This window comes from Vulpes vulpes, chromosome 4 (assembly GCF_048418805.1).
Source record: "Vulpes vulpes isolate BD-2025 chromosome 4, VulVul3, whole genome shotgun sequence".
Lineage (NCBI taxonomy): Eukaryota > Metazoa > Chordata > Mammalia > Carnivora > Canidae > Vulpes > Vulpes vulpes.
In genome coordinates, this window is record NC_132783.1 from 129,644,530 (window position 1) to 129,654,513 (window position 9,984).

Sequence of the window (9,984 nt, forward strand, 5' to 3'; positions counted from 1 at the left end):
TGTGTGGCGTTTTAAACCCAAAACAAAACTCTGACACTCTTAAACCTCATTCTAAGTGTCTGCCGGCTTCGGTTTTCCAACAGACAGCATTTATAGCAATGCCAGCCTTTGCCTGAAATGCCCTTTCCTTCCTGACGCTGCTGGGCCCCTGGCTGGGACTCCGTGGAGTCTCCGGGCCCGGCATTTGGAGCCCTGCTGCCAGGGCCGGGCTGGGGCCAGCCGTGCTCTCCGTAAGCCGAATTCTGGTATGAAGTTAGTGACTTGCAGGGGGAATGTGAGGATTGTAAACTCTTGCTGCCTTCCGCTCCCTTTTTAGAGCCATTTCCCCAAAGTAGGCTCCCGGGATCGCTAATTGGGTGAGATCCTCCTCAAAAACGAAAGGGGGATGGGGTGATTCTCTGATGGAAGAAGTCTGGAAAACATTGAGTTAAATAACATCAAATGGTTTTTTAAAGTTAAAAAGGGAAATGTAGAACTTATCAGAGCCTTGATTAGAACCACAAGCCCCGCGACCCCCGTCCGGGAGGGGTGTGGTGTGTGGAGCTCCCCTGTTGGGGGGAGCCAGGGAACTGCCCGCTAAGTTGTTTCTTGCTCAAAACACCTGCTGACCATCTCTCGAAACTACCTTGGGCCGCGTTGCCTGCTTCTATAAGCATCAGGACGAGCAGAGAGGGGGCTAGAGATCAGTAGAGAGGCAGGGACTACTAGGCAACTCCCACGGGAAGGACCCCCCCTACACACACACACACACACACACACACATAACATTTGCGTACTGTGGTTTCTTGCTCAGCATGATTAACCAGTGGTCAGCTTTGGAAATTTCCTTTCCAAAGGGAGAATGTGAAAATGAATGTCTCTCACGTAAGGGAGAATGTGTTGAAAGCTGGGAAATTCCTAGCAATAAAAAAGAGAACTTTCACCATGCTTACTGAAAATCCTCCGCAGGCTCGAATTGTTTTGAATCACGGAGTGCTTTGGCCACTCCGTGGTCTTGAGGGATTGATTCCCCTTGCAGTGGTTCTCGCAGGGAATGCTGCTTCAGCGGAGCTCCAGGCTCTGAATTCTTGCTGCCGAGAACCATGTGAGCACTGGATTAGGAGCCCGGTCACCAGGCTCTGACAGTCTCCTGTGGCTTATGTCCATGAGATCAGCCCAGGCTGGTTTTCTCCTCTGTGGCCAGTGCTGAGTGAAGCAAAGATTTAAAAGAACTTTCTAAAAAATCAATCTACTCTTGAAGTAAAAGCAAAAAGTCAGAATTTCCTGAACCAGAAATTTTCTGGTAAAAAACCAGAAAGCACTGCCCTCCCCTCTGCCCCCCCGCCCCATGCAAAGTCCTGCTTGGGTCATGGCTAATTTGCTCTCCGACCCCAGAATCACAGGGAGGGGGGAACCCAAGACTTCGCGCACTCCACCTCATCACAAAGGCAGGGAAGGGATGGAGGTGTCAGCCGCGGGCTTTGGGGCTTTTTGCCATCAGGTAATGAAAGGTCTGAATCCAGAGCGTCTCCTTGGGACACATCTTCGGTAGCAGAACTGTTACTATGATCCCATGCAATAGTTAACTTTGGTCTCATCACATCCTGAATGAAATTAAAACCAAATCCTGCCAAGTCATCCCTGAAATAAATAGGTAGTTGGGGGAAATAAAGGGAAAGCACCCCCTTACTCATGTGTGACAACGAATGCATGGCCACATCCTGGCCCCATGGCAGGTGAGGGTAACAATGCTGAGAATGCAGACTGGGGTGGAGGATGTATGGTGACAGGTGCACAGAGTGAGCTAGAATGGCCCGGCCGGCAGCAGGTGAGAAGAAAACCTGAAAGGAAAATGAGCCAGGGACAGTTACAGGGTAGGGTCATTTGAATTTCAGATAAACATGAAGCAACTTAATAGAACTATGCTTTGTGCAAGATTTGGGACATGCAATATTTGGGACATACCTCTATTAAAATGATTACTCTTTGTTTATCTGAAATTCAACTGGGCACCCTGCGTTTTAATTTGCTAACACTGGCAGGAGAACGTGACATTTGAGCTGAGCCTTGAGGATGAGCAGGAATCTGTCAGGTGGATGAGGACAGGGGGTGGGGGTGGCATGAGGGACAGACACGCCAGGCTGAAGGAACGGTGCCACCGAGAAGGACAGAAGGGCACTGTGGGTCCAAGGAACAGTAAGCAGAGCGCCGGGCCCGGGGCTGACTTAGCCGTTAGGCACAGCGGACACCTTGGCTAGGAGCCACAAGATTTCTAGAGGCCCTTTTAATTAAATATCAGTGGTGATATTTTTCAAATCACAAGAAAAATTGAATAGGACAATATTGAACATATCATAACAAATCCAGTCGGGATTCTGTACCCCTTTATAAAGTCATGTGGTCATAGAATTTTTAATATTTTATATAGAGGAGGAACCTACAAAGGCAAAAGTGCCTGAGGTGCATAAAAGTATTGTGGCCCTGGATGTGGGGCCAGTAACAGACTTGCCATGCTCTCTTCTCACACTTTCCTTCTAGGCTTCCCTTTATCACCCTGTCGTTGAAGCCAACCTCCTCGTGAACATCATAACTAACACTTGGTAAGAACTTGTTACATGTATTATCTCATTAAATCTTCACAACCACAACAGCCCTCTTCCCACCCTGCAGGTTAGATTGCCTTCTCAAGATATTTGCACTTGGATCCCACTTAGGGCAACAGACCTAAGGGCAGGCCATCGACGTTCCAAGATTCCTTCACCCCCTTTGAGAAGACAACAGGAGTCAGGTGACCCGGAGCATGCTGGCAGTCAAGGGGACGGTGACAGAGGCAAGAAAAGTAGAGAGAAGATATAAGGCTTCAAGAAATCAGAGAACCAGCAGACACAAGCCATAAGGAAGAGGGTTTTAAACACATGGAATAGATTATTTTAACTAGGGACCTTCTTTGAAGTGGTGTATGTAAGGAATTTTAACCCACTTCCAGCTCTGTGCCTGGGTGTCATTCCTTCAATTAATTATTAAACATCTATCTCCGGGGATCCCTGGGTGGCGCAGCGGTTCGGCGCCTGCCTTTGGCCCAGGGCGCGAACCTGGAGACCCGGGATCGAATCCCACATCGGGCTCCCGGTGCATGGAGCCTGCTTCTCCCTCTGCCTGTGTCTCTGCCTCTCTCTCTCTCTGTGTGACTATCATAAATAAATAATTAAAAAAAAATTAAAAAAAAAACATTAAAAAAAAAAAAACATCTATCTCCTACCAGAGAAGGGTATAAAGATGTAAAGATAAAAGCCCTGAGGGGCCCCCAGATTGGAGGGACAGAAACAGTATAAGATACGTGGAGAAGACCGTGATAAGGACAACACAGCGTTACGGGAGATGCAAGGATGGACCATAAATCCAGCTGAGGCTGGGGGCGGGGCGGGGAAGGTACCAGGGACAGCTTCCTGGAGGTGGCTGCCTGAATGTACTAGTGTAGGATGAGTAGGAACTTTCTAGACTGAAGTTGGGGGAAGGGAGGCCATTCCATACAGAAGGGACTTGAAAGCTAAGCCAGCAAGAGTAGAAAGAGCCTGGTGTACTTTTGGCTGAGAGGGTGGAGACGGGTCAAGGCCAGGGCTTTGGAAGGCAGGACTAATGGGTGTACTGGGCAGGACAGGGAAGGAAGCCGCAGGGCTGTGGGTGGGAGGGGTGGGGGGACAGAGAACCCTTCCTCTGCTGGGCTCCAGCTCCGCGTCCACCCTCGGGAAAGGAGCACTTCTGACCTCCACGCCTGACCTCACGCTCTCAGACCCTCTGCCTCCCCAGGCTCCTGTCTGAGTCCCATTCTCTCAAGGCCTTGTATGCCCTGCTTCCACTCTCCCATGAAAAACTCTCCAGAGACAATTACTTTCCACAGGGAACTCCACAGGACCAAAAGGCTTCCAGACCAACGGTTCCCAAACTGCCCAGCTGAGCCCTAGGGAGTCATTCATAGATGCAAGGGCTTCTTGATTTTAAAAACTGGGGAAATGCTGCATATTTTAGTTCCATCTCAGAAAGAAATAGTACCTGTTAGCATATTAAACAAAGCTCTGAGAAGGCCTGCAGAGGAAAACCTGTGTAATTTTGTTTAACCCAGCAGCTCACAAGCTTATTTAACCAAGGAGCATTTGGCAACATCTTTTTTTTTAAAAGATTTTATTCATTTATTCATGAGAGACACAGGAAGAGAGGCAGAGACATAGGCAGAGGGAGAAGCAGGCTCCCTGCAGGGAGCCTGATGCAGGACTCAATTCCAGGAACATGACCTGAGCCAAAGGAAGACACTCAGCCACTGAGTCACCTGGGCATCCCTGAGAGTAGTGTTGTGCTGGACACAACTTGGGAAATGGAATTCAACCAAAAGTAATGACCAAAGGATCAACCAAAGAGTCAACCAAAGGAATGAATCTCTAATGGAAGAATTGCTGATGGCAGATGCTGAGTTCCTTCTGTGTAGGGAATCTTTCCAGCCCACCATCAGTATAAGGCACCTTTGGCCTAAAGGACCTTACAAATGGCCACCACACTTTCTTACATGTATCAGTTGGACTGATCCAGTAAACAACCAAATTCAACCATGTTCTCATTTCTCCCTGGGTTTGAGCTGGGGTAACCAACCCTCCTCCCCTGTCCTCACTCCTCTCCCACCCTCAGTCCTAATCCCATCTGGCCAGCTCTGCCATAGCTCACAATTGCTGGGCTGGAAGATACTCCAAGGGGTTCTAATTCACATTACACACACAGAAAAAAATCAGCCATTGTGGTCTTCATTAGTGCTGCTCACCAAACAATCACAGATCCTTTCCACCCCCTGGCGACATGGTAAGTCACGATTGACTGAGGCCAGTGACTGACCAAGGAGCAGGAGCAGAAGAGGCTTGTATTTCTTCTGAGCCTGACATTTTATTGCCTTTCTTTTCCTACAGGACAGCAACTAGAAACATTCAAGATGGTGGCTGTTCTGTCAACCTGGAGTGACCATGGTGGATGGAACCACTCTGCCAACCCATGACAGACACGCATGGCAAACGAGAAAGGACCCGTTGTAATCCGAGCCACCGAGATGTGGAGTCTTTCGTTCCTGTAGCACACCTTAGTCTTTCCTCACAGAGGCAAGTTTTTATTATGATGAGGTGTAGTGTGGGACATGAAGACACCATACCTGGCAGAGGCAGGGAGAGTCAGGAGTGTAAGGGCTCAGAGGGAGAGGGAGTGGCAGGAAATAGAGTGGAGGAGGTAACCAAGGGCCCAATCATGTAGAGTCTTTGGGTCATTGTAGGGATTTAGGATTTTATTCTGAACCAGGCAGGAAGCCATCAGGAGGTTTTAAGAAGACTGGTGACTGGGATCCCTGGTGGCGCAGCAGTTTGGCGCCTGCCTTTGGCCCAGGGCGCGATCCTGGAGACCCGGGATCGAATCCCACGTCGGGCTCCCGGTGCATGGAGCCTGCTTCTCCCTCTGCCTATGTCTCTGCCCCTTTCTCTCTCTCTCTCTCTCTCTGTGTGTGACTATCATAAATAATTTAAAAATTTTAAAAATATATTAAAAAAAAAAAAAGACTGGTGACTGAATCTGGCTTGTGATGCTAAAGGACTCTTCTAGCTGCTTTGTGGAGTACAGACTGGAGGAGCAAAAGCAGGTGCAGAGACAGGCCAGGCCGCTGCAGCAATGCACGTGGGTGATGGTGGGGACTTGGACCAGCGTCAGCAACGGTAGTACTGTCAGGACTTGCTCAGGGTCTGGAGTGAGGGGCCGGGAGAGCAGGAGTGAAGGTGTGATCAGAGTGGTACCGAGTCTGAAGCCAAAGCTGTGGCATCTCCAAGAAGACCAAGCTGCACATATCGCATGCAGGGGACTCATTCCGGCCTCATTCTGGACCTTTTCTGCTGGGAAGGTCACCAAGTAAGAGGAGAGACGCTGCCTGCTGACATCCTAACTGTGGGTAAGGCAGGAGCCAGTGCAGGGGCAGGGCTCTGAGGGAGCCTGCCAGGCCCCGAGGTCTGGAATGCCATTAAAGTGCGTATGCCAGGCCAGTTGGCTCGTGGGCGGGATGAATCTGCTGCCGCTCCCTCTGACAATGTTTAGCATGAAATAAAAAGTATGGCTTTCAAATGATACCGCCAGGAAGATTCTTGAGCAAATATGGCCAAAGCCGCTCTGCAGAATGTTCTCAGAGGCTGGGATTCCATTCGCCTCCAGCCCTCTTTTTCCATCTGGTCCTTCCCAGGCCTGCACTGAGGTCCAGCCGGACAGTCACATTGGCCTCCTCACAGGTCCCCCGCCTTCCAACCCTTCCCCTCCAGCTTCACTCATGGCTGCCAAATTGATCTTCCACACCTCGCTCTCCTATTCAAAATTCCTCTCTTCCTGCTGCCAGTCATATCCCTCAGACTGCCAATCCGAGCCTCCACAATTTGTTTCAAACAAATCTTTTCTCTAGTTGTGTTTATGTCCCCCAAATCTTCCTGTTTAACTAACCTCTACCCTTCAGTCACTGTGGATGACCTCCAGAACCTCAAAATACACACTGCGCTTGCTACACTTTCCATGGCTGGACCCTTGCCCAAGTCTTTCCCTCTGCTGGGAATAAGGTCCTTCTTCTCTTCAGCGTTCCAGATTCTCCCCAGCTGGTGTCCATCACCCACTTCACTGTGGTCCTGCAGCTAAGCTCCTCGTGTGTGGATCATGCTGGTGGCGTGGGCCCCCTTCCTTGTGGATATGTGTGCACTGATCTCATGTTCTCTGCTAGGTTGAGGGCTCCTTGAATGCATGGGCCACATCTGGCTCATCTTTGAATCCTGAAGAGTCCTGAGCATGTGCTGTCACATGTAGCAGAAACTCAACTCAAGCTGCCTTAAACAATGAAAGGGAATTGATTAGCTCATTTACCTGGAAAGTCCTGAGGTGGATCTGGTTCAGAACAAGCTAGATCCAGGTGTTCAATTAACATCATGAGGAAGAGCCCCCTGTCAACCGCTTCACCATCTTCCATTGTGCTGGCCTCATTCTTAGACTCTCCTTCCCCCTCAGGATGGTAAAGATGCCTAGTGGAAGTTATAGGCTTGGGTCCCACTCTCTTAGCTACCTAGTAGATAGAATGGGTTTTTTATTTGATGACTCCATCACAAGGCCCTTGGAGGAGATTCTGATTGACCAACTGGAGCCAGATGATAATGTCTCAACCAGTGGGTAGCCAGGGGGATGGATAATTCTGTCCTGTCCTAGGGCATGTGTTCATGTTTGGTGCCAGCTGCCAGCCCAACTTCACTGAACTACCTGGGCTAAGAACATGGGAGGTCAGGTGCTGTGGTGGAGATATGGGTGCTATGACCTAAAGAAGGAATGAGGGATGCTGAGAAGCCAAAAACAACAGATGTCCACAACAGTCATTTTCTGTGATAGCACATTTAGCAAACAATTTGGCACCTCTTTTCTCAGATTGAGTTTGACAACCATCTGCTCAAAGAAATTAAGGTTTCCATCTTGGCTTATTTGTTTGGACATAACAACAAGTTCACATAACAATTCAAATAGAACAACAGGGAGTAGGGGGCTTCAGTTAAGATGTAATGGGAGAATATAAGTACTGGTACTTCAATATTTTTACAAAAAAGGAATATCCTATGAGTGGGTGGATGGATGGATGGATGGATGGATGGAGGAAAGAAAGAAAGGAAGGAAGGGAAGAAGAACTGTTTTCTTTATTTGATTGTGCCATTTGTCAGATTAAAAACCTGTTAGATGGGATCCCTGGGTGGCTCAGCAGTTTGGCGCCTGCCTTTGGCCCAGGGTGTGATCCTGGAGTCCCAGGATCAAGTCCCATGTCGGACTCCTTGCATGGAGCCTGCTTCTTTCTCTGCCTGTGTCTCTACCTGTGTGTGTGTGTGTGTGTGTGTGTGTGTGTGTGTGTGTGTGTGTTTGTGTGTCTCATGAATAAATGAATAAAATCTTTAAAAAACAAAAAACTGTTAGAGGGTGCCTGCATGGCTCAGACAGTTAAACAACTCTTGATTTCCACTCAGGGCATGATCTTAGGGTCGTGAGATTGAGCCCTGCACTGGACTCCCCTGCTCAATGGAGAGTGTGCTTGAGATTTCCTTTCCCTCTCTTTCTGCCCCTCCCCCCAAAGAACTAAATAAATAAATCTTAAAAAAACAAACAAACCCAAAAACCCTACTATAATGTGCCCCATTAAAAAGAGAGTTCGGGCAGCTGGGGTGGCTCGGTGGTTTAGTGCTGCCTTCAGCCCAGGGCCTGATCCTGGAGACCCAGGATTGAGTCCCACATCGGACTCCTTGCATGGAGCCTGCTTCTCCCTCTGCCTGTGTCTCTGCCTCTCTCTGTGTGTCTCTCATGAATAAATAAATCATCTTTTTTAAAAAAAGACTTCAAAGAAGGTTCAATTAATAGAAAACCCTATTGCAGTGGCTTAAATAGGGGCTTACTTATCTCACACAGTTTATTGATATGTACATGGTGTGTGCCACAGATTTGCAGGCACATCTACCAATGGATGTTAACATTAGTAGGCATATGGCTGAGGAGAAAAATATACTTACATTATCTCAAAGTATCTCTCTCAAGATATTTATTAATTACAAAGGGCAAAACAGTAAGTTTGCTGTTGGAGTAAATTGGAGAAACTCAGCAGACACCATATTAACTAAGTGATTAGGGCTAAGATCACCAGTAATAAGAAATATCGATATCATGTTCCCCAATATAATTGAGAAGAACATAACATCATTTCTCTTATTTTTGCCAAAAATGCAAAACATCTATCTAGCCTTGAGAAAACATCAAACTCAAATTGAAGAACATTCTACAAAATAGCTGACCAGCGATATTCAAAAATATCAAGTACAAGAGTGACAAGGAAAGATAGAAAGGCTATTCCCAGCTTGGGAGAGCTGAAGGAGACATGACAACTAAATTGAGGTGGGACCTCAGATTGGATCCTAGAAGAGGAGAGGAACATTAGTGGGAAAACTGGGGAAATCTCTCTTAATAAGGTCTGTGGTTTCATTAACAGTATTGTACTGAAGTTAATATCCCAGGTTTGATCACTATACATAGTTATGGAAGACATTAGTATTAGGGGAAGCTGGGTGAAGGGCATAAGGAAGCACTCCTCTTACTATTTTGACAACTTGTCTGTCAGCCTAAAATTATTTCAAAATTAAAGTTAAAAAAGAAAACCCTTGTGTTGGTTTTTAGCAAATTTATAGACCAGTTGTCACCACAATGCAAAGATTATAGGGTTAGTGCCCAAATCACATGTACAGACAAGTGGATCTTAGAGTTTGGAGGAAGAAGGATACAATGTGACCTTGATACTTTTGATGTCTCCAGCTTCAGGCAAGTTGCATGGCTTCTGCTGGACTTTGAAAGCATGGGCCAAGGGGTGAAAGGACTTTCACAGGGATCCCCGACAGAGCAAAGGCAAAGAAGTGTGAATGAACATGCCACGTTCTAAAGGTTGCTCAAACTTCTTCCCAGGCAAAGAAATGGACTTTGGGCTCTGCTCTGGAACTAGCATTCTGGAATTTCAGGCCTGGTGTGGAAGTGGGAAGGGCATAGGGATTGGCTGTGGGACACGGAAAAATTGGGAAATAAAGGCAGTATCTTGAGAAATAAGTTATGGAGGAACACATGCTGGATTTATTTCTGTGTTCAAAAGACACAAAAATAAGAATGAAGTCTGAGACTAAAAGCCAGAGCACACATGTTAGAGAGCTTTTAAGGGCACCAAGATGATTTCAACCAGGATATTACAGAGCAAATATTTCTTTAGAGGAGCAATGAACAATATGGATGGAGTCAGCTAAGGAGTTGTAGTTACCTCAGTCTCGTGGCAACCAAACTTCCAAACTTCTTCCAACTTCACCGTGCACACAGAGCACCCAGCAATCTTGTTAAAATGTGGATTCTGATTCAGTAGGTCTGAGATGGAGCCTGAGATGCTGAATTTCTCACAAGCTC